At 37.7% G+C, this 25,990-nt stretch overlaps 1 protein-coding gene across 4 annotated transcripts in view; it reads right to left on the bottom strand.

The window, feature by feature from the left end:
• Positions 1-13,314, bottom strand: part of cntn6 (contactin 6) — a 175,548-nt gene extending 162,234 nt beyond the window's left edge. For 2 of the 4 annotated variants that reach the window (XM_017304949.2, XM_008410157.3), the window contains exon 1: positions 9,666-10,012. The gene's annotated coding sequence lies outside the window, so the exon portion shown is untranslated. Of the gene's footprint in view, positions 1-9,665; positions 10,019-13,001 lie in introns of those variants that run through there. The other 2 variants (XR_001776630.2, XM_081607452.1) reach the window with 2 other exon arrangements.
• Between the last annotated feature and the right edge of the window lie 12,676 nt (positions 13,315-25,990).

The following is a 25,990-nucleotide window of genomic DNA, read 5'->3' as shown; positions in this document are numbered from 1 at the left end:
TAGGTCTCCAGAAGTTTATACACTTTCTTGCAGTTGGACTATTTTTAGCCACAAAAGGGCCAGAAAAAAAAAAAAAAAAAAAGATGAAAGTAACCCGCTGCTCAGTATAGCACAGTATGGCAATCCTGTTCCCCATCCATCAAAGCACAGAAAGTAGGGGCTCTGATTTATTCATAAGCCAGTCCTCGTCTGCCACCGAGCATTAGACAAAGACAGATCACACAAAAGGTAGCAAATCTGCTGGGAAAAGCAAATTGCAAATCAAAACAAATCAAACTGAGGCGTGAGCAGTTTACTGTACTTCCTTTGCCAAACAGGTTGCTGCAGCCGCAGAGCTCAGAGGGCCGAGAGGAAAAGCTTTTGATGGAGAGAAGAAAGAAAAAACGATGTTGGTCGAGTCGCTGCACTAATTCCAACTCTGCGTTGCATCTGCGCTTTAAGGCGTTCTACAAGCAGCAAGTCAGGAATAATTCACCGTGATTTGAGCTGCAGAGCCTCCATCAAGCTTTCGTCAGTCTCCGTCAGAGTGAAGGTCACCGTTCGTCCTGCTGACCTTGCCCTTCCCTTTGGATCTGCCCGTACCGCTCCACTGGATATTTTCCTCACAAATATCCTCAGAGAAGGTTCAAATTATTTTCATCAAAAGGAAAAATAGACTGTGTAATGTTCCATTTTTATTGGATTGCCCTTTGGCATCATTAGCAGGCTCACTCATTCAGTGCCTGATGCACGCCGACCTCCATTCCCACTTTTTCAAGTAGATGATTTCTTTAGAAAACTGCCTTGATCTTAAATTGATGACAATTAAATGACATCATCAAACATCACAGTTATCTCCGAAAATGAGTTTTTTCTCCTCATAAAAAAAGATCAACTTTGAATCCATTGCCTGCGAGGGTCCTACTTTGACTAGGTCATTCCTTGCTGTGTAGTTCTTGCTACTGGCCACAACCCAACAATCCTGCACTATAAGAATGACTTCTTACTGGTACAACGCACCATAATTTCTAACAACTCTGCCTCCTTCAAAAAGTTTCCTAAAAAAATCTGCTCCAATCCTAAACTTGCCTGAAGATTTAAGAATGAAAAAATGACAAGTCAATGGTAAACTCCCTGAGAGATGCTAGTCTAAAGTTCAATCATAGTATGGAGTGAAATACTCAAACAGCATTACTTAAGAGAGCTGAAATTTTGGAAGTTTGCTTATGACTCGGAGTTCAGTGACAGAATAGCATTCAATCAACTTAGAGAAGACAAGAACAGATGATAAAATGATTAAACCATCCTTGTCATCAACCACCGTAAGAGCTAAACAAGAGAAATAAAAATCACGATCGTTTTTACTGTTAATGAAGCATAGCTTGCTACATTGATATAATTCCTTTCATAAATAATTAAGCAGTCAAAATTTAAATACTTAAACTTCAATCGCCGTTACCTTGTTCCCTTATTGACTGAAACTAAAATTCAAGTTGCCTTTTATGGGTTTTTCATTAACGAAATGAGAAAATAAAAGCATGGAACTTACAGCAGTTACAGGAAACAAAGTAACATTCGGTTGGCCTTTACAGGCATGTTAGGGTCGTTGTAGATAGAAAGGGGAAAAAAGAACATTTCCACCAAAAATTCTGAAATTTTGAAAATATTGTCAGAAATTTTCTAGAAAAACAAAGACATTTCTGAATGCCAAAAGTTTGCCAGAAATGTTTGACTTTTAAAAATCAGAAATTATCAAAAAGTCAAAAACTTCAAAAATGTGAAACTCTGGAATGTTCAAGTTTTTTTCTAGAAGATTTCAGTTTTTGTCTTGGAAGTGTTTGACTTTTGGTGCTCAGAAATAAACTTTAATGAAAGAGGAAAAAAAAATATGAGCGTTCAAAACTTTAAGGATGACTTTGGATTGCAGAATCCAGATTTGTTATAGACAGTCACAAATCAGTCTTCTTAATGCCAATGAAGAAATTCTTCATATGTTTGAAAATAAATAAGGACACACCATCTCCAAAACTTGTACCAAGCACTACCAAATTTAAAACACATGCAACATGTGCCTTGCTGCAAAATGTCAGGGAATCTGTACACAGCAGTGGAGAACAAGCAGCACATCTTCAAAAAGAAAAGAAAATTTTTGATTTGTGGCTTTACTGGGGAACATGGAAGGACTTTAACTACAAAAAAAGGCTAAATATCTACTTGGAGTGCTAATAGTGGCTGAAAAAAAGGTCATTATACGAAAATGACTTGAGAAGGAAATGCTGAAGATAAATGAGAGGATCGATTTGATATACTTTTCTAATGAAAACAACACTTAGACTGAAGTTCCAAGGGGGTTTTGAAAACTTTTGGTTAAAATGGTTTAGTTGGGTTCAAAATGTTCGACCTGATTTTGTATAATTATCTAATTTTACTTTTTCCTTTTCTCCCACTGATATCAGTTGGTCTTAAGTTCATTTGTGATGTACAAAAACAAAACAGAAAAATACATACATGAATAGAAACAACATGGTGAGAAAAAAAAAAAACTATGATTTTAAAACATAAGTTCAGTTCGTGTGGTGATGGGAGGGACCAATATATGAGAAACAAGCAGGTTGGTGTGAACAGGATCTTAAACACACAATTCTCATTTTATGTTCCTTTTAAAATGCAGGAGGGAAAAGTGAGAGCTACCTTTAATGTAAAAAGTAGATTAGAATTTGATCTAATTCACCACAGCTTATGTTAGAAATATGTATCAAATTTCACAGAAATAAAATATCAAATTGCTACACCAATACTAAGTTTAACTCTGTAAGCTTAACAGAGGAAGGTGCACTCCTACACTAAAATAATAAAATCAATCCCTAATAGAGAAGCAACACCCATCCATTTTCTTTACACCCTTGTCCCTTAGTGGGGTCGGGAGGGTTGCCGGTACCCATCTCCAGCTAACGTTCTGGGCGAGAGGCAGAGTCACCCTGGACAGGTCGCCAGTCTGTCGCAGGGCAACACAGCCATGCACACACATTCACACCTAGGGGCAATTTGGAGAGGCCAATTAACCTGGCAGTCATGTTTTTGGACTGTGGGAGGAAACCAGAGTACCCGGAGAAAACCCAAGCATGCACAGGGAGAACATGCAAACTCCATGCAGAAAGACCGGGGCCAGGAATAGAACCCAGGACCTTCTTGCTGCAAGGCAACAGCTCTACCAACTGCGCCACTGTACAAACGAGAAGCAACAGCAATTTCATAAATTCAACCATTTTAAATTTAAATCCACCCGTGTTTTGGCTATTAATAACACAACTGTACAAATAATTGCAGATGCCAGCTTGAACTGGAGTGCAAGCAGAAAATTACCAAACTCAGTAAATAATATATTATTTACAGTTTCGTGGTCCTGTGACGTCACCACCTTCACTCATGTCTCCGTTTTGCCCTTTGTTTTGTCTGAATGTTGCCATTTGCCCTAATGTGTCCTTTCAGTTTGTTAGAAATGGTGGAGTACTCCCTATTAAACTAAAATAATCCTGTTCTGGGTTAATTAGTAATATTAGAAATTGTGGATTCCGCAATATTTAGATCAACATTATACAACCCAGAAATTGAATCAAAATTAGAATAACTACAAACTTAGAATCCAGAAATACTTAACAGTAACATCATTGTATAGTTAATATTACTTTTAACCCAGAAAAGGTTTTAGCTCTCTTTCTTCTTTTTGTCTTTCCTATGGTTTATTTTGTTTGTATTTCCTTTTAATTAATGTAAAGCACTTTGAATTGCCTTGTTGCTAAATATGTGCTATATAAATAAAATTACCTTACCTTACCTATTAGTAAAAATAAGTCCTGGGATGAAGCCAAAAGAAACCAAAACCATATCGGATTTAAATGTGGCTGCTGTCCAGTTGAACAGTGATTCTTCCCAACACTCCTGCCAAAGTTAGAACACTTCCTGGCAGATCTCTCCTGGACAGTTTAGGTACACAGCAGCAAGTCACATGCTGCAACCAAACACTTTGCTGGAGTTGTCAGGAAGGATTCTTTACGCGTATGGATTAGGGTATCCAAACTTTTAGTCATGCGTTATAAAATTGTCGGCCAAGAAAAAAAAAAAAAAGAAAGAAAGAAAAACTCTAATCAAGTGGGTCTGGACAATGAATCGATTATATATATTGCAATAGACTTGATCAATATTAATAGATAATACATCTGATGGAACATTCAGTATTCAATCAGGGTTTACCCCAGAAACCCTGCAGGCCTGGTGAAACCCTGCAGGCCTGGTGCTAGGGGCCGGAGGGCAGTCAGTCATTCAGTGGCCTGCACAGTTTGAGTTGAGAAAATGTTGAAAGCTGACAGAACATTTCAAAGTAAGTATGTGTTATAAGAGATTATTTGCAATACCTAAACACAAACTATAAACTCTTAAAAAAGGCAAACATGAAGATGCAATGAAATTAAATATTCACTTTTTGTACTTCAGTTGTTTCATTTGAATTAAAGGGTGCAATTTTTTTATCATTGTCACGTTATTTGCTGAAGTTGCCAACATGTAGACCGAAGGACAGGGAGTGGTTAGAGAAAAAAAAAAAAGAAAAGAAAACACTACTCCAACTTCAAAAGATTCACAAGCAAGATGCTGTCTGTAGCACAGATAACTTAATTATTCAAGCTAGCTATGCCTTCAACTCAAGCTAGCCTTTGGGCTAGCTAGGTACTATGAAAACAAACCAATAATTTGGATATGTTGAATTGCTTTTGAAACATTATAAATGAAACATTAATCAGCATTCTGACGTGTAACGATTGCACTACAGAATGTAATGCTTCAATTGTTGACTGTGTGTTCCATGACTTTATACTTCTGTTTTTATGACGTAAAGCACTTTGACATGCCTTGCTGCTCAAATGTACCATACAGATGAACTTGATTGAATTAACTGATGTAGTTTAGCTGCCTGCTTATATTATTTTTTAAATGTTGATATGAGTTTGTGAAGACTCTTCTATAATTAAACATTTATAAAAAGCAAGAAAAATTTTTCTAAAAAAATTGCATATTTTTTATGTTCTTCCAACAACCAAGTCTACAAGACAATTTTGTAATTATCTGGTAGACTACAGAAAAAATTACAGAGAAGGTGATGGATTGTAGTGATAATAAGTTTCTTTTCTTTGAGCGAATCACTATCTGTTAAGCTATATTATACCAAAAGCACAATTTTCAATGTAGTAAATGGTTTGTGTGTGTGCATGTGTGTGTCCAGGCTAAAAATGTGTAAACTCAAAAATGAACTCATCTATAAACCATGAACTCCGTTTCAGTGTCCTTTTCATGCAAAGTGTTTAGTCTGCAAAACTGGTCGGAAACTATAGATTTCAGATATAGAGCGTCTTGTGGACTAAAGCAATTCTTTACAAGAGTAATTTGCAATCCTGATAATGCAGGGTGTAGAATGGAACAATTTAGCACAAGATAAATATGTTTTCCCAACTAATATATTTGTCTTTACTGTGGCAGTCAAAGCAATGAAAGAACTTAGTGCCTGTGAATTGCATTGAGGAACACAAACTACATCGTTTCATAGAAACGATAACAGAACATGTTAAGTTCCTGTTGAAGCAACATCAACAGAAGGAATAATTTAGACTTTCAAATTAAAGGTAATGATAATAACAGACTATTATCAGAGTAAGATTCAAATTGCAAATAGTCCTGTCCAAATTAAGAGCTTAATTTGGACTTTCAAAATAAAGCTTAGTCATTTTTCAAGATAAAATCTGTGTTGCAGATTAGATTTCTCTTTAGTGGTGGAAGCAAGCTACTTACTAAAAATTTACTGTATAGTTTTTCAAAATAAAACTCAAAGACAATTTAAAATAAAAGCCTCAATGTTACATGGAACAAGTTTAAAAATTGATTTCAGATTACTGTCCAATATAAATTATTGATAGAAAGTAGATTGACATTTCCGATTAAAGCTCACAGAGATTTGTCCAAAATAAATAAATACAATGTGCTGCTTTTTCCAATTGAAAGATCAAAAAGTTAGAATTGGAACAAAGTGAACAATAAAACACTTTCTGGTCTTTACTTTGATTAATATAGATTCTTGTTTATATATTAGATTTCATGACCTATATAAAAAGTCTGATTTCTTTAGGAACTTTCCAATAAGTTGAAGCTGAACCTTTTCTTCCTAATCCCATCCTGTATAAAATAATGTTGAAATAATAACCATTTAATATGATATTTGTTATTTTTAAAAAAGGTACATACATTTAAGGATACAGGTTTGAATAAAATAATTTGTTCCCATTGTGACACTTATTTTAATACGCCATCAGTAGGTCTGTCACAATAAACAATCAATTAATTGTATGATAAATTAAAACAAACTCAATTTCCATTTCCATGATTTACTGTTTTCTCTTTCCATCTAAACTGGATGATTAAAATCTTCAGACTGGTTCTTTTGGTCTCAACTGGGACTTTTTTGAAAGACAATTTTGTTTACAGAGACTTCATCATTCATTTCATTTGTCGTTTCTGTTGCTTAGTTTATTCATTTTAGATATTCAAACATATCTTCCAGTTGCAGTGTTAAATGCTTATTAGAATTTAAGGTTTATTGATCCTTGATAATGTTTCTGCATTATATTACTCAAAAATGGTCTCAAAACAACAATATTAGCATTTATTACAATGACTTCTGGGACAATTTATTGTCCAGTAAAATTTGTTTTGGTGAATCAAAGAAATCGGTTAATCAAAGGAAGCAATCAGTAAAAAGCAACAAAAGCACGTCACAGCACGCACAAACTGCCTGAGCAGCAAAGCGGCATTCATCAACGGTTCTGCACACCGAGAAAACAGAGACGGGCCCACCATCATCCACCTGAAGCTGGAAGAACTGCCAAATCCCAGACATGCGAGGAGCTGGCTCACGCAGCACTCCAGTATCACACAGCCTGACCCCGGCAGACAACAGTCGGCTCTAGGTGTTAAACCACCCCAACCGCTCCATTCATCACTGTTATCTCCAACACTCCTGTGAAGATTAGCCCTCAGCCAGAAGCTACCTTCCTGCTCAGACTGCCACTAGTGAGCAAAAACCCAGAGAACCCCGGCAGCACAAGGTGATGACTCAACATATAACTTGACAAACAGAAAAAATAAGCACTAAACAAATTTGTGTGCATTTTTAATATAAAAAATGTGCACAAAAAAAAAAATTAGAGAGCACATCGAAACATTCCTTTCCGAGGTATATTTGGGGAACTGAGATACAAAAATAAAATGTCAGGAGGGAATCTGAAGCCACAGTATTGATCTTACCATGCTAGTATTAACAGATACCAACTTGGTCCTGATATTACTGATATTTTGAATGGATTCGCCCACCTCTACCCACAAAACTGCTTTATCCAGAGTTGTAGGTTTATGTTCAAGTCAAAAGTTGAATAGTTTTAACCAGGAGTGGACCAGATATCAGCATCAAGGTGCAACAAGGTTTCTGATTAAAAAGGCTAAAAAATGTTCACCATGTTTCCATGGCATTATGTCCTTCCAGTGAGATGCCAGAGAAAGCACCAGTCAGCTGGGGCTCCTCCAGCTTTAATAAGCATGAGATAACAGTGGTATCCCTCCTCCACGTGTTGCTGTCCCCTCCTAGTCAGCTGGTTGATAAAAAATAACTACACTTTTCTGTTTGCTATTAAGACAAAGACAGGTTCAACTGTTTGGAATGTTTTACAACCACAAAAAAATAATGTCATGGCATGGACAGTGAAGAAGCTCCACACATCAGTCTTATTAGGACTGCAGACTCAACCCACAAAAGGCAGCTTAAGTAGTATATCCTTATGTCATGTATATATTTAATATGCCTGAGTATCAAAACCAAATAACAAAATGAACATCTTAAATAACATTACTATAAAGTCTTTTTTCATCTGTCCAACTAAGAGATCTCCACAGTGGATCAAATGCATGAGGTAACAAAAGAGGAGCGAATGAGAGGTGGGTAAATACTGCAGGCCAGTATTTAACCAGTTAGGAAAAGAGGTGCAGCTATGAAGGGAGTGCAGAGAACAAGGTGAGAGAGAGAGAAATGGAGTAATACAACAAATCACCAAGAACTAAACACAAAGAATGGACGAAAGATTTATACTAATTAAATACTAAGAAATGACTGATCAACAAAAACTAAACAACAAGGTGGAAAAGCAAACACAAAAACAATCCTGACAATAACCAAACTGTCATATTAAAGCAACACAGAGCTACCAAAAGATCCCACCTTGATTTGTTTTTACCTGGAGTAGCATTTATCAGACTTAATCGTCATTTTTGTTTTTTCTTATCGCAACTACAGAGTAATTTTTTAGAGGTTAAAACACTTGAGAAAAAAAAGAGCAACAGGTTCTTTGACAGAAGTGGTTCTGAATCCAACAGAAAATGTACAAGTACAAAATTATTGCCATTTATTCAGAAAGACATGTCCCTAACTGCAGTAGCACCCACAGAATGTTTTTTTAGGCTTATTTTCATTTTTGTATTTTAACATTTCTGTGTTGATTGTAGCTGCTGACTCTTTATTCCTTTAGTCCAATGCCCTCCCTGGCCCCCAACTGGGGGCACCACTGTCACCGTCGAGTTTTATAAAAAATAAAGTGCATAAAATCCCATGCTGGCATTAGATACAAATGGGGAATGTTAATTTTCAACTTAATCAAAAATAAATGCACACTTTTTTTTAACCATTTTCAGACGTGTTGTTTCTGTGTTGCATTATCCTGTCTGCTTTTAAATGACGTGGGGGGTTGGTTACTCCCGTCTTCACCTGCTAATGTTATTATCTGATGAGGACAAGATGGGCCCCTTTCGATGGCCCCTCCTCAGAGTAATCACTGGGGCTCCACTGCTTGACGAGCTTATCAAGTCAGTGCTTTAAAAAATTAAGCCACAAAATGTCATATTAATCATCATTTCTGTGGAGTCGGTGACAGAGAAGTGTGATTACTGAAGTCTGTTTGAGGGGACTTCATTTGAAAGAAACCTACTAATGGCATATTTATTACCTGCCTGGGTGAGATGAATGGGGTGAGTGTCTTGGTAATTTGCCCTCTATTGTGTAATAGCAGAAAAAGCAGCAGAGATAGAGAAAAAATTAACACTAGGTGAGAGCTTTCCGTCACGTTTCAGGGTCTGGACACCAAAGTAAAATAAAATCTCTCTTTTCAACACCTGGAGCTATGACTATTTCAAATCAACCCAAAGGTAAAATGAAGCGGAATATTCATGCTTTCTTTAAGAAATTATTCACATTGTGAGCCTTCGTTGCCAAGCATCGGTCCGCTAAACCAGCACATCTTCACAACTGTCCACTAAGGCAATATAGTGAAGCACTACGTGGACAACCGAGTGTAAAACCCCGTTTTCCCCTCCAGCCGTGAGGGAAGGCGCTCAGGATGCTGATGTTATCCAGCCCTGTTGCCGTATCAGATCAGATGTTTTTAAAACAGCAGCCAGAAGCAGCAAAATGGACCAAAGCACCAGAGAGCAGCAGTACAGCCGCTTACCAGGAGCAGGTAACATCCAGGATGTCGCACTAAAACTGCCGAACGGTTCGCCTGTAACTGGAACGCTACAGTCAAGTTAGACGGATGTCTTACCTGTTCCGGAGAGGAGACAGACACCGCAGCGACGATGTGCGCAGAGCCGCGCTGTCTGCAGTGGCAGAGAGGATCGCAAGACTTCCCGACAGTGAACTACTAAAGTGCCAATGCTTTTTTTTTTCCCACACCAAGAAAGGACAGGCAGATTCAGACCACTCCCCTCTTATCAAACTATTGCCAGCTGTTTCATGCAATCAGCTGTGTCTCCGTGGATTAGTAGAGGGTGGTCTTAAACATGGTCTTAAAGTTTAATCTGATGTGAATCTGAGACGCAATTCATAAGCAAACATGAGTTCAGTTCCTGCGTGATATACCATAATTATGATTTTAAAAATGAGATTAGGGTGGAGTTTCACCTTCCAGCATCCCAAACAGTCCAATCCACACAAGTTAGAGTGACATTTCAAAAATATTTTTTCTTAATGGAAACAGTTGAATTTGGAAAAAAAAGAGGAAAGAAAGAAGGCTGAAAAATAAAGTTTTGGCCCTATGGTGAGGCGGGTTTCCGGCCGTATCAACAGTTTGCTTCGCAACACACAGTGTATGATCAACAACTTTGCCACTGGAGGAAATGACGAAGACGACAGGAAGTGGTAAGAGGATAATTGAGCAGCCTTTTTTAAATGATATTGCGTGAACAAACTGTGATTTTAATTGCATTTCTTGTTTAATGAAAATTCCGTAATTGCGAAATTGTGTGTGTGTGTTTTTTTTAATTATTTTGTTTTTACTTCAGCGGAATATTAAAGTTTGGAACACATGTGGAAAGGAAATTCAGTTGGTTAAAGTTTCACTGTAAAACGAAATACTGACAACACAAACGGCGGTCGAGAGGGAAACAAAGGTACAGGACATTCATTGTTAAGTTAACCATGTTTTGTTGCTTTTGATTTAAATTCATAGTAAATCAGACCACAAACATCTAGTGACTTTTGCCGACTTTGGCAGCAAACATAGCTAAATAAAGCAGGATTTTTTTATTATTATCATTTATTTATTTTTATCTTGTTCTCATTGCTGAGAAAGTCACACAAAAAATCCAGACAAAGATAATAGGAAAAAAATGTAGTTGTAAAACATGGATTAAAAGGCTTTTTTTGCTTAATTTCCTATTAAATAATGACTGTTATATTTCAGACTTGAGATGATTTACCCATCAAAATAGAATTTTCTCACTATATTTAAAATATTGTGCTTTGTTTGTGCAGGTAAACAACCATTTTGCAAAAATCAAAAGATTTACTGAGTTATGTTGCAGGAAGGTAAGTTGCAAAGAAACTTGCAAATGTAGGGAGAATGTCAATGCAGCTGATTAACATTTGAAACCTTATATAGTACCTGACCTTTCTCTAAATAGAACATCTTTTGAACCAATTTGAATAATAAACTGAACTTTACTGTAATACTTGATAACTGGGTTTAATTGGAAGGCATGTATAACTGGATTAAAATGACCTTGAGATGAATTGAACCCCAAATCCAAAGCATACAGTGTTTTTGGATTGAGTTGAAAATGAAATAAAAACATTAAGCAATATAAAAAAAGCAGAAACAAATATGCAATTTTATAATTTCAAATTTTGACAAAACAGCTACCAGAGCATTTGAAACCTCTCTGACTGAAGCAAGAGATGACACCATCATGGTATATGGAGACAAAAAGCACATAGAACAACAGGATACACAAAGTTAATGAGATGTTATAATGACACAAACTCACAGAGAGAAGAGAGGAGGAGTTCGGTGCATCATATACCAGATCTAACACCTGCAGTGAGGGTCTAATACAGGCTTCAGGGTCCCCAGAGCCCACACCAGAAGCTCAAAGTGAAGTCTTCAGACTTAATCTTAAAAGTGGAGAGGCCGTCAGCCTCCTGAACCCAAACTGGAAGTGGTTTTCACAGGATAGTAAGTTCCTACTTTTAGAAACTCCAGAAAGTGCAAGTAAGGCTGCACTGTCAGAGCATAGTGCTCCGCTTTGGTAATATGCTACGGTGAGGTTAATAGAGCTTGGTTAAAAGGGTTTTGTATATAGGGAGGAGCTTTTAGATTCTATTCCCCTTCCCAGTTCCCAAAGAAGTCTATTATCTTCATATTTTGAAGGATCTGGTGAGGTTTGCCAAGACAGACTGGGTCATCCGGCTATGGAATATAAAGAGGGAGACCAAGTGTAGCCTTGTTTTTAGCACCAGTCTGAACCATTGTGATGTGGAATTTATTGTGGGCTAAAAGAACAGTTTAGTATTTAGCTTTCAGTTGAAAAGTAAGCAGTAATATTTTATTTACATCTTCATTATTGCCCATGCAAATGAGTGTGTCTCACAGGCTAAAGTTAACAGCTAGCTTGAGAGGGACTGAGACCAAAGCAGATCTTTTCAACCTTCAGACAACTTCACTCTAATTAACTTTATAATGTTTTTTGCGAATGCTAATTATGAATTATTAAACCTTTATGCCATTGGCCTTAGGGAACATAACATAAAACGAGACTATTTACAAGAAATAGATTTAGGAGGCAGTGCTCCATTATTTACGTCCCTATGTTAAACAAATACTGAGAACAGGATTATATTTAGAAAATTTTCTCATTACAAAATAAAGGGTTGTAAAAAGCAAAAGTACTATTACTAGTACTATCATTGATCATTGTTGGTTCACAGCTTCAAACAAACCACAAAGTCTTCAATGAAGGGTACATACATAAACACTGTGGAAGAACCAGAGTGTTGATATTGTTGGACATCTCCTTAGTATTGGACACTGTTGACGGTGATATGTTAACAAAGCTAATAGAGAGCTGGATTGGACTTCTCATCAGAGCAGACAGAAGGTAAGGTAAGATAAGGTAATTTTATTTATATAGCACATTTTCAGCAGCAAGGCAATTCAAAGTGCAGTCAAATGTGGGATACCTCAAGGTCCAATCCTTGGGTACCCCTCTATTCAATATCTACAAGCTCCCATTTCCTCAGATTATAACAATAAATATGATTAGTAACTGTAATTATGCAAATGACACACAAGTCTACATTATGTCACCAGGTGACTCCGAATCCATTCAAGAACTATAATGGAATGGAAGTGTGGAATGTGTGGAGGTGCTATAACTTTCTCCAGCTGAACAGAAACAAAACCAATGTTATTATTCTTTGGACCTAAAGAGGAACAATCTAGAGTCAACACACAGCTTCAGTTGTTACAGCTGGAAACTAGAGATCAGCCCCGGAATCTGAATGCAAACCTGAGTTTTAAGAGCCACATAAAGACAGTAACAAAGTCAGCCTTTTATCACCTGAAGAACATTTCCAGAATTAAGATGGAAGAGAAACTCACCATCCTTAGTTGTATTGATTACTGCAACAGTCTCTTCACAGGTCAAGCAGCTGCAGCTGATCCACAGTATTGCTGCTCGTGATCTCACTAAAAAACAGGAATCTGCTGTTGTCGTATCAACCTTCCAAACCTCTCAGCTGTTCTGGTTCTGGTCTGCATTCCCAGAACCAGAATCAAACATGGAGAAGCAGCATTCAGTTTCTATGTTCCACAAATGTGGAACAAACTTCCAGCAAACTGCAAAACAGTCAAAACACTTAGTGCAGGGGTGGGCAAACTTGGTCCTCGAGGGCCGGTGTCCTGCAACTCTTAGAAGTCTCCCTGGTCCAACACACTTGAATCCAAAAGCTTAATCAACGCCTAAGTGCAGTCAGGTTCTCCAGAGTCCTGCTAACGACCTCATTATTTGACTCAGGTGTGTTGAAGTAGAGAGACATCTAAAAGTTGCAAGAGACCAGCTGAGGCCTGGAGTTGCCCACTACTGACTTAGTGCCTTTAAATTTAGACAAATATCCCACCTGTTTAGAGTTGCCTTTTATTAATAATGGCTGGGATGTTGAAAGATCGGTGGTTTGAGAAGACAGAGCAGATACACAAAAAAGAAACAGAAGAACTGATGTAGGAGTAATTTCTATGTTCATGAATAGTAAAATAGAAGGAGAGGGAGAACGTTTAGCTCCAGTGCCTTCCTGTCGGAAGGTATCACAGCTTAACAGAATGCTAGACCAGTTGTAGCCTCAATGGAGACAAAAATAACAATTAGTTAACAGTTGAAATAGCAGCAAGTAATGCAGTTTAGAGCAGGATAACCTAACCCCTAAGAAGGAGGCATGTTTTCATAGAACCAGGGAAAACCATGATATCATTTTAGAAGTAAAAATGAGTTCAATGACACCTTTTAAATCCTGGTGGAGTTTTTTAATATAGAACAGATTTAGAAGTATATATATAATACCTGTAAATGCAGATACATTGATCCTTCAATTTTCATTTTCTGTTGCAGTTTGGTAAGGACTGAATGAATTGATGGTTAAAATGAGCCTAGTTTGAAGTCCACTTAGAGAGATAAACACAGGGATATAAAGGCACAAAGAACAAGGTCCCAGCTGCTGTACAAGCCTTTACAGACGGCAGAGCAGAGGCCCGCTGTGAGGATCCTGTTTTTACAATAGTGTCTTTTTACATTTTTAAAGAAGGTCATGAAGTCGTTGCACACAATTGTAAGAAAAGCATGGCTGAACAGAGTCATAACTCTGCCCGGGTGGCTTCAGCGCTGGAAACAAAAAAAAGCTGTTCTTGTTTACTTCAATGACTGATGAATAATGTTCTTTGTGGAAGGAGCTCTGCAGGAGAACCTTTGTGCAGCTGCAGCAAGGAAATTATTTTTTCTCTCCTCAGTGTTTTTCTTGTATTATTACATTTTCAATTTGTTCAAAGCCTTACAACAAGTATTTTTCCAACTTAGTAGTTGAACTTATTTCACCTTCTAAAAGTAATGGCGTTAAACAAAAGGGCATCCATTATAAAGCCTTTAAGGAAATATAAAGAAATGTAAAATGCTCTCAGTAGGTATAGAAGGTACACATCAAGCTTATTTCTTAATAACTTTATTTCTAGTTAATAAAGTTTATAAAGCCAGCAAAATGAAGCTTCTGATAAAGTTGCCCTAATTACTAGGCAACTTTATCAGAAGTCCCAGGGATGTTGTTTAACTTGAGCTAATCAACCATAAAGGCTTACCTACCGTAAATTATCAAACCATGCACCAAGACAGTTTTATTACTACTGAAAAACTTGAGATTATAGTGACACAATAATTGAATGTCCACAACTCCTCAAAATTTTGATATGCTTCTATAATTAGTAATAATTTGCAAGAGCCAGTAATGGCTTAATTCTGTAGCAGACATAATCAGATAAGAAAAATAAATCATTTTAATCTCATCTTTCTTTCCCTAACACTGACACTGAAGGAATCTAAGTTGAGGCCTTGGGAGATGGAAGATGGTTTGCATACTCCAAGTCGATCATTTGAAAAGATCCAGCGATAGAGAATCTCAAGGTTCTGGTTCTGATGGACTCATATAAACCCAGATATTTCATTTTGTCTTACATAAATTCATTGCTAACCCAAACATCTCTGTTTATGTCTCAGTCATAAGACATAACTGAGACATAAGGCCCAGATCTCCTGATTATTACACTACATTCTGACTCTTTTTTTTTTTATGTGCAACTTTTTGGATTTAGCTAATGCAGTCAAAAGATGTAATCCATGACCTTTATTTTTTTAATCCAAAGGAAAAATAAAACTAATAATATTAGCACAAGTTAATATTATGTAGTTCTGGTGTTTCACACTATCAGAGTGTGAAACTAGAACTCAGACAAAAAGTTGATCAATCACAGCTTCACTGTTTCTCTCTTTATTGCTGCCCATTCTTAAGAGAAATGAACTGCTAGCATCGCTGCTATCCATCCATCCGTCCATCCACTGCACGCTTATCCACAGTGAGGTCACGAGGGAGGCTGGTGCCCATCTCCAGCGGTCAATGGGCAAGAGGCAGGGTCGCCCTGGACAGGTCACCAGTCTATCGCTGGCAGCGTTGCTAATTCACAATCATTCTGCTTCAGAACTTACTGCATGTGTTCCTGCAACTGCTCCTGATTAAATTCATAATTGCATAGATCTTTGATAGCAGACAGTATGTCTACCATCCACAGTTAAACTATAATGTTGTTTGGAGTTCACGAACCAATCAACAAACGTGGTCAGTTGTCAATCAAATGGTTTCAGTACCGTACCTGGCTCACTGTGGCTAGTACTGCACCTATAGTAGGTATGAACATCTGAGCCAGCCAGGCAGAGCCCACTGGATCTGCTGATGTAAAATGAATCTGTCTGGGACCGAAGTGGACAGAGGCTGTTTAGTGAAAAGTGGAAGCACGACGTTTTGTTAAACATCTAAGCAAAAAGATAGAAGACATGCTGAATTACTGCCACTATGCCTAACTTTGTAGGCTTCAGATGTGCACATAATTGTGGTTCTTTCAGGAATGGTGCCCAGGTCTTATCTGCTACATCTCCAGTCCAGCCTGGAGATATTTATATTCTTCCACCACCTCCACTTCTTCTCCCTTGATGGAGAAGAAGTGGAGGTGGTTTAATAGAGTTTAATCTAACCCTGTTTCTCCTAAAATCAACAATCATCTCCTTTGTTTTGTTCACATAGGATGAGATGACTGTTCCCACAGAGAGGTGGTGGACACCAAGAGGCCCACCAGCTCTCTGTACTCAGACTCTTGTCCATCTCTGATACACTGACAACTACAGAGTCATCTGAGTATTTGTGGAGATGACAAAAGTCAGACTTGTGCTGGAAGTCTGAAGTGTAGAGAGTGAAATGGAATGGTGAGAGTACTTTTGTACTCCTTTGTTGCTAACAGTGGTGGAGAAAGTACTCAAAAAATGTACTTAAGTAAAAGTACAAATACACAGTCAAAAATGTACTCAAGTAAAAGTCAAAGTACCACATTAACATTTTACTTAAGTAAAAGTTAAAAAGTACTGGCTTTTAAAAATACTTAAGTATTAAAAGTAAAAGTACTCGCTGAATGCATTACCTAATCGCTAATATCATTAAGTGTGCCGATCGTATTTAATTTTAATACATCAGAAATGTGCCATTTTAATTAACACTACCACAGATTAAACATGTTCTTATTGTGTTTATTTACTGTAACAGTTTAGACTTAGATATGTGATTCTATGAATCATAATTTCAGGGATGGAAACATTTTGTCTCCTGTCCTAACATAGCATGAACTTCATTAGTCACATTTATTTAGAAAGAAGGTGCAGGCGGGGTGGAGGACATGCAACCAAGGAGCCATGTAGCAGAGTTGTAGTCAAGACCACCGAACCCAAGACCAGCGCCCCGCGCTAAATGACACAATAACATTAAGTTTACCTATCAAAATTGGTTTTCAGATTGATCTGAAAGATCCACATTCCCATAAAAACACCTAGATATTAAATACATAAGAGCTGAAATGAATTTAACCAGTATCAATTAAAACTCACTTCATTCTGTTTTGCTTTCATCGCTGTGCTATAATCCGCAGAGGTCTCCTGCTATCCCTAGAAAAATAACGCCCTGGGCGGTTGCCCATATTGCCCATGTCAGAAACCACAACTGAAACATTGCAATTAGCGGTAAATATCATTCAACTATGAACACTGTCCAACGGCGCAACAAGTAACCAAGCAGAAGGAGCACCGTGACTGTTCTCACCTTCCCTCCCACTGCGATGTTTGCCACCATGACAGGAGACGAAATCAATCAATGAGCAATGAGTATGCTCTGTGTTCATACGTTCAACTTTTACTTATTCAGCGATTAAATAAATGTGTGTATATATATATATATATATATATATATATATATATATATATATATATATATATATATATATATATATATATGTGTATATATATATATATATGTGTATATATATATATATATGTGTGTGTGTGTGTGTGTGTGTGTGTATAGCTACCGCAGTGTACACAAGAACAAAGAATGGCTCTAAGTGAGGCTTCAGTCCTTAGGACTTAGTAAAGATCTGTCCAGAAGAATCGGAAGCTTTCCTTCCAAGTGACGCTAAAAGTTGGACGAAGTCCCACCGTCTGTGAAAGCGAAGCGTTGCTGATTTTACATGTCGCCATATCTTATGATTTATGCAGCTATTATCGATTAAACAGACATCTTCTCCCGCTCAGAGGAAACCACTGCGCATGTCTGGAGCTCCGCGTGCGAGTAAAGGTGGAGGTGATGGGTGACAACAGACACTAAGTCACGTTATTGCTTGGATTTTACGGCGCCACCTTAAATCCCTGAACTTCACATTTTAACGGAAAAAAAGAGCAACGCGACTTGGATGTAACGAGTAACGCGACAGTTTTGTAGAAATGTAGTGAAGTAGAAAGTACAGATACTTACTGTAAAATGTAGTGGAGTAAAAGTAGAAAGTCCCCATTATTAAATCTACTTAAGTAAAGTACAGATACACGAAAATTGTACTTAAGTACAGTAACGAAGTACTTGTACTTCGTTACTTCCCACCACTGGTTGCTAACCATCTGGTTAGACACACAGGCCTTCAGTCTTATAAACTGTGGTCTGTTAGTCAGATAAGGATAAGGAAACGACTTTTTTGCGAGACCAACACGTTTCAGCTTGTAGCCTACAAAACAGTTGTTTCCTAGAACTTCAAGTGACAATGGAGTCATCACGTTAGCAGATTTTTTGCCCTTGTACATCAGTAATCGCACGATTAATATCCTGTGATTACTGAGACCTCCACCTGTGTCTTGTGGAGTTTCTGACTGAGCAATTCAGGCTGAGTTATGTTTAAATGGCCTGGAAAATAAAAGAACACGACTCTCAGTGTGAGAAAGGAGAACATTCTGGTAAAATTTGGGAATGTGAAGCAAAAAGAAAAACAAGTAAAAATAAACAAGTTAGACTGAGATAAAAAAAAAGAAGATGGTCCTCAGACACACTGCTAACATTAAAAACATTAGTTCTTGGTGGTAAACAGCTGCTAAGACTTTACCACAAAATAAGCTGCTTTTGAACATTATTTTGAACAAAATAATGTGTTTTTTGACTTTCTCAAAAGAGAGTTAATGTGTTAAAAGCAAGATGGAAACAAGTTTGCTGAATAAATTCTGATGAAAGAGAACATTTGTTAAATGTAGTGGGTCTGTTTTCCTTCCAACTTTAATTTTCCAGTAAAAACAATGTGTTTGTTCAAACAAGACAAGTTAAACAATAAAAAAAAAGTAATACATTTTTATAAATTCTTTGTTTGGACTGGCAAAGAGGACATGGGAAGGAGAGACTCTTCTCTCTGACCTCCTTCTAGAGACCCAGGTAAGCAACGAAAGACAGAGGAGTCATTATCGTTAAAGATAATAACTCCAGGGGCCATTCAGGTGAGTACAAATCCCACAGGAAGCTATGCCTGCAGTGTGCACATCATTATCAATGCACTCAACTCCCTAGTGAGGCTCCATCCCCCTGGAACAGAAAGGAAGAGGCAAGGGGAGATCACAGTTTCATGATCTGTGGAGAATGTGCTTTGGATCCAGGAACACAAACTACACCAAGGGCAAATGTGCTGTTATCAGAAGCGTCTGCATAATTAAAGTATTCATTTCATGTAATTATGGGATAATCCGCGGGGACACCAAGTGTTACGTTATGAACTTCCTGATATTGAACAACCTAGGCATATGTTGGAAGAGCTGTGTAACACAATACGGCTTCAGTCGACTTTCAAGCTCTGACAGACTGTCGATGAAAACATACGCTTCCAGTTTTAACATCTGTTTCTCACCACGACCTGTGAGGTATAGGTAGTGCAGTAACTGCTTTTTTCTTCAGAACATCAAGCAGAAATTAGATTGTAGCCTATTTCCATCCACATTTTGAAGTATCGCATTAGAAATGGAAATGGCAACTTACTCAATTTCACAGAAAACGTTTTACATTTGCTTGAGAGGTTTTCTGGCTTTCTCGCAAGAAAGTTAATGTGTTAAAAATAAGATGGAAACAAGTTTGCTAAATAAGTTTTGATGAAAGAGAACAATTATCTGACATGATTGATCAGTTGTTTATATTGTTAGAATAATTAGAATTGCATTTCTTTCTGTTTGGTCTCTGGACAGCACTTAACATCAAGTTGATATGAGAGAACTATTACAACTTACCTGGTTGTAAAACATAGCTACTAAAATTGTTGGTTCCAGACGATCTGTATCCAGTGTGAGCTATTTTGAAAAGACAAATTGGTAAAAAAAACGAGCAATGCTTACGTGTCAAGCTGTTAGAGACATAACCCACAATGAGTTGTAATCGCATTGAACTGTGGCTAAAAGGCAGCTAATGTAGCATAGAAGTGAATATTCACTTCACTGTGTTAATCTATCACATATAATGGCAGTAAAATACACAGAGATTCAAGATTATTTGAACATGTTGGCCTAAATATGTTGTCATTTTTCAACTAACTAAGAAACTCACAAAACTCACAATTACTTCAAAAATGTATATCTTTTTTTATATTTTTCACCCATGGAGGTCGCTATTTTTTCAACTCATTGGTTGCTGACACCATTTGGTCGATTCTGTACTGGAATCTACAGAGTAAATACAGGAAAGATAACTTTACTTGAGTTATTATATTGCGTTTGACTGGTGTAATTTTAGATATTGCCACACTGTGTCGCTGTTGGCTGTAATAAAAAAAAAGTGAGGTGACTGAACTGCTACCCACATGAAAAAAAAAAGAAGAGAGCACTGGGAAAGACCTGGAGCCAAACAACTTTCGAAGGACCTAGGTTTGTGTCCTCAACATTTCTCTCCAGAAGACATTGCGTCTTTTGTATGAGCAAAACGTATGAAGGCTCTAGCAGGTGATTGTTATTTTAACAAGCTAAAAACAAATGCTGTGCCGACAGTTTTTATCCAGAAGTCGCCTATGACAGAACACGCGGCTAGAGAGCAAAAGACGCTGGGAGAAACAGACAGGCAGTACTGGAAGCTCTTTTAAATGCTAACGCCGCTCTGCTCTCAGTAGTACCAGTGGCATTACTGCCTCTCTGTTTACATCCGGACAAAGACTGGGCCCTGAACAGCTGTTACCGACACAGAGGTACAGATGCTGGGAGAAACATCAGACAAGCAGTGCTGGGAGTTCTTTTAAATGCTAACAAAGCTGGGACACTGGTACTGAATATAAAACCATAACCAACACCTGACCAAGACCGGACCCTAAACATCTGCTATAAACATACTTACCAGATCATACAGTCCAAGCAGAGGTACGTGTCATTCATTGTGTCATCATACGGTCAACACCACCAACTGCAGCGAACAGGTTTCAGATGCAGCAGCCACAGTAGCAACAAAACACCAGCTCCTACGGCCAACTCTTTCCTCTTCCTCTGTTTGGTCCTCCTAATCTTCATCACCTTTTTGACTGCTGCATTCCCATTGATTTCAACGCGCTCAGGTTCAAGTCTTAAAGACGTTACTTATTGCTGTTTTGGCTGGATGGAGCTAGAGCAGTAGATTTAATTTACCCAGAATGCATTGCAGTGTGAACAATATGGTGACTTTTGTATGACATTTTACTAAAATGTATAAAAACTAAACAGCCTACAGTATTAATATTGTATTGCTTCTACATCTACATTAAATATTTCTCATATAAAGTCTATTGTTACAACTAATCATGGATCCCTTTAAAATTTGCTATTGGAACAAATAAAAATGTACAAAAAGTCCAACAGTTGCCTATGGTTTACTTTGACAAAGCATAGTTTAAGCTGTATTCTAGAATATTATTAATGTTTTCTAACTATTAAAACAAAAGTTATTGTCATATGAGGAAAAAGTGGAATAGCTCCAGTGAACAGCCAGCTGAGCTGTGTCTGTGTGTGATGGACAGCAGCCAGCAGGCTGCCATTGAGCCCGCCGCTCTGAAACCTGTCTGCTGCAGTCGGTGGCGTTGACCGTAAAGACACACTCAAATCTAGCAGGGCTCAAGAGTCACACACATTAACATGCTGTTTGATTTCCTTCAGCTGAGCAGCTAATTAAAAATCTGGCCTCCAACTGGTATTTTCTCTGCCCTCTTTCCTGGTTGCTCTTAAGGAGAGCTGAGGGTTACCAGCAGACGAGATTCTCATGCAATAGGCAGGATTTAAAAGAAAAAAAAACACAAGTTCTGATTCTGGCTGTGTTGTATAGTCCTATTGTTTAACTTGATTCCTCTTTTACTTTGTTTTTCAAGATTTAGTTTATTTAGTTCTGGTTTACAATCTAATTTGAAATATTTAATTATACTATAATTATCATTACAGTGAATATAAAATGTGTGTGTACCATGGTAAAATTTCTTCATTTTCAACTTAATAATAAATTACTTTTAAAAGTATGAATTTGGACACTTCATTAAATAATCTGTACATTTTAAGATATCTAATGTATTTTTTATTATCACTTGAGGGGCAGGGGGGGAATTCAGTTGAACTTGTTTGTTAAAAAATTAGGTCATCCCACCTTGTAATAGTTACTCTTATTCACTTTTTGTTGAAGTATTCTATGCTATGCTATATTGCTGGGTTTCAGACATGTGACACAGATGACGTGCAAAATTCAGATGGGGCTCATAGTGGATTTCTCTGGTTCAAACAGAGCGAAATGGATCACAACAAGTAGCTAATGCCCTAAATGGACTGGCACAGATGAGATATCCTGAAAAATATGTGTATATTTAGGATAAGATCCATATTGTCTAAGTAAAAAAGACTTTTCATATAATGTTGAGGATCTACCCGGCATTGAGGCGATTGACATAACTAACTATCAGGCACTGTAGGCCCCATATACAACGAGTCAGATGAAAGCTTTTTAAACCCTGGAAGACTACAATTATTTTGTTTCAGGTTGGGCCAACCGTTTAGGACCAAAGAAGGATTGAATGGCTGAATTCTGAGATTCTGAATGAAGCCTGTGTCAGTGAAGCACCTCACATCACAATCCCACCACTCTGAGCTCTGACTACACCTCCAGACTGCTCTACATAAGTAATAATCAATCCTTCACCAACGGTCACTGCTATTAGTTGTAATTCTTTTTTTTTTTTTTTAGCTTTGTGTTATGGTCTTCTGACAATGGTGTCAGTTTCCATTGCTTAATAAACTATAAAATTGTTAAATAGACAGCAGCATTCATTGTTACTTCAGTAAACAGCACACTCTGAGTGGCATCTACTTTCTTCTTCTGTACATCCGGGTAGCTTCGGGGTTGGAAACAGTTCACACTTTAATTATTATGGTCACATTTGATGTGTAGAGTGAACGACCACAAAAAACAAACAAAAAAATATTGTGTTTAAGCATCAAAAACTGCTTTGTGGATATAGTCTATCAGGCTCTGACATCCGTCCATCCATCCATCCATTTTCTTTACACCCTTGTCCCTTAGTGGGGTCGGGAGGGTTGCTGGTGCCTATCTCCAGCTAACATTCCGGGAGAGAGGCGGAGTTCACCCTGGACAGGTCGCCAGTCTGTCGCAGGGCAACACAGAGACACAAGGACAAACAACCATGCCCACACACACTCACACCTAGGGGCAATTTGGAGAGACCAATTAACAGTCATGTTTTTGGACTGTGGGAGGAAACCGGAGTACCCGGAGAGAACCCACGCATGCACAAGGAGAACATGCAAACTCCGGCTCTGACATCAGTCTGACAAATTTATCCCCACCCCTCACTTTCAGCTATAAGATGTTTGGAGTTTACTGCATGTTCAGACTGTTTCGAGTCAGCATCTCAATGACCTCAAGATCTAGCTTCTTAAATTGAATTGGATTAAACTGAACAACATATCCTCACCGAAAATCCAGCCTCAAAAGGCTGCCTTCTTACAAGGAGCAAAGACTTCCTCCAAGACCAAGGAAAAAGTGTTGATGAGGTATGTTTCTATTTTACCTGGTAGGGTTTATGCCGAAAAGTGTAAACACACATTAGGTGAGAAAGGAAAGAGCATAAGAGGTTTGAATTTAGTTCACAATGACTGTGCTGTAAGAAAACCACTGGTGATAATGGGTTCAGGTTGGAGTGAAGGGCACCTGGCCAGCAGATTGCTCCAGCTATATGAAGCACACCCAACATCAAGCTAGCAGTTTAGCAATGCCAGCTTCCACATGAAAACAGATCTTCAACATGAAAGCACATGAAATGTAACATTTATACACGAGCGCTGATAACAGGAAAATAGTCTAATGCCCGGCCTTATATAACGTAATGAGACAGTATTCTCAGAATCTCTTGTGTCTCCTAGAGCTAAATGAGCTTTGTTAAAAGGCATTCAGAGAATGCTATTTATAGTGAAGCTGGGGTTTGCTTGACCTAGAGGGTTTCTGGTTAGCTTTCTTGGAAGGGATGCACTTGCTGGTTTATGTTTCACTATAGAATATGTTTAATGCAATTAAACAATTTTGTGGACTTCCTCAGAATCTATGAGTGTAAAGCATGGAGGTAATCAAATTCAGTTAGATTTGAAGAACAGCAAAGGAAGGAGGAAAAAGGCAGAAACCATTTCTGGTTTCCCTGAACATGAAAGGCTTTTCTCCAGACACTCCAGATTTATTCCTTGTTCAAAACAACCCTCACCATACATGATGTACAAACTATCACTTTCCTTCAGTGTTTTCACATTTTCTAATGTTACAACCATCAATTAATTACGATGTGTTTTATGAGGACTTAACATGATACACTGTGGGTGTTTTCCCACCTGATATTCCAGTAAACTCTGATTGGAATCAAAATTTGCAACATTTCCAGTTGATGTGATTCACTTTCATACTGCACTGTCAAACCATCCAATCCCTTTGAAAAACCTATTCACTTCCTCGCCTGTGGTGGCGCTGAACCAAAAACAACTGGAGGAACAACACAAAAACCTCAGAAGAAGATCTTGAGCAAAACTTTCTTCTTTATGAAGTGTAACTAAAATTTCAGTGGTGTGAGATTTCTCTTTTGTCTTTGCCAAAATATATGACCTGCTTGAGTCTTGTGTGAACAGTGTCTCTGTCAGAGCTGACAGAAATGTACTGTACCGTATTGGGCTGACTTCTGTCCTGATACAGTCAACGTTTTTGCCCCTGGTTCCAAACACATCTGGCCCGACTGTGCAGAGAAAATGAGACAGCAGCCGTTTGGCATTCACTTACTATTTGCATAATCACACTCAATCAAAAAGGGTTCAATGGAAAACATGAGGGGCAGAACCTCATGCCTTCAGCCATTTTCATATGTCTGAGTCAGAAAGCAAGAGCACATCATGGCGTTTGTTACTGGCCCATCACAAAGAGCCACACAACAAAGTAACATATAATTTATTCAATTATGTGTGACGAAAACAAAATCTGCGAAAAGCAGACTCACCTTCAACCTCGCTGCGTACGTTCCAGTTGATGTATAATTACGGTTTACACAATTTTAATCCTTGATTGGTCCCATTTTCATCTGATTTGAGAACTGTTAATATGTCCATCAATTCATTTTGTGCTGTGAACAAAAGAGAGTTGATGCCCTTCAAAAGTATGAAACATTTTGAACATTTCTGAACTTTCAAGAGCAGTTTTTGGATGAAGCAATTTAACAACAGGAAAATATGTGACATTGGAAAACAACACAAGGGTAATTGTTACAGACATAGCTGCCATTGGTCTTAATGGCTTTTTTTAACCCAGAAAGTGATTTGCCACCTTCATAGAGGTCATGTTCAGCCCAATAGGGCGGTTCATGTCAGGGAAAAATATTTTTTCATTTAAAAGTAACACAAATGTGCTGCCACCATGTTAAAAAACAAGGTGGTAGTGAAATGGAAAAATCCAGATAATTTTTCTTAACAGTGAGATACTGTTTTAGTAAAATCAAACTAAAAGGAAATAAACCTTAGAGGATTTTTAAAATGAATGATTATCCATTAATTGTGTTATTTTAGAAATTCAGTAATTTTGTACTGGCATTTTCACAGAGCAGATGGATGTGTTTCATAATCTCAATTTCATACATATATATTTTCATTTATACTCTCACTCTTATTCCATATTCATAAACAAACCACTTTGTGTCAATGTAATTAAACCATTATTATGTTTATTTTTCTTATGAAATAGAAATACTTTAAAAAATGCTCAAAACTTATCTCTAATTTAACTGCATATTACTTTATTATAAATAATGTAATACCCTATTTGTAATCCATGCATTTTCTGTACACCCTTGTCCCTTGGTGGGGTCAGGAGGGTTGCTGGTGCCCATCTCCAGCTAACGTTCCGGGCGACAGGCGGGGTCACCCTGGACAGGTTGCCAGTCTGTCACAGGGCAACACAGAGACA

The sequence above is a fragment of the Poecilia reticulata genome, chromosome 5 (assembly GCF_904066995.2).
Source record: "Poecilia reticulata chromosome 5, P_reticulata-male-v2, whole genome shotgun sequence".
NCBI lineage: Eukaryota > Metazoa > Chordata > Actinopteri > Cyprinodontiformes > Poeciliidae > Poecilia > Poecilia reticulata.
Note: the sequence above shows the minus strand (reverse complement) of the source record. Positions and strands in the feature narration are given on the sequence as shown.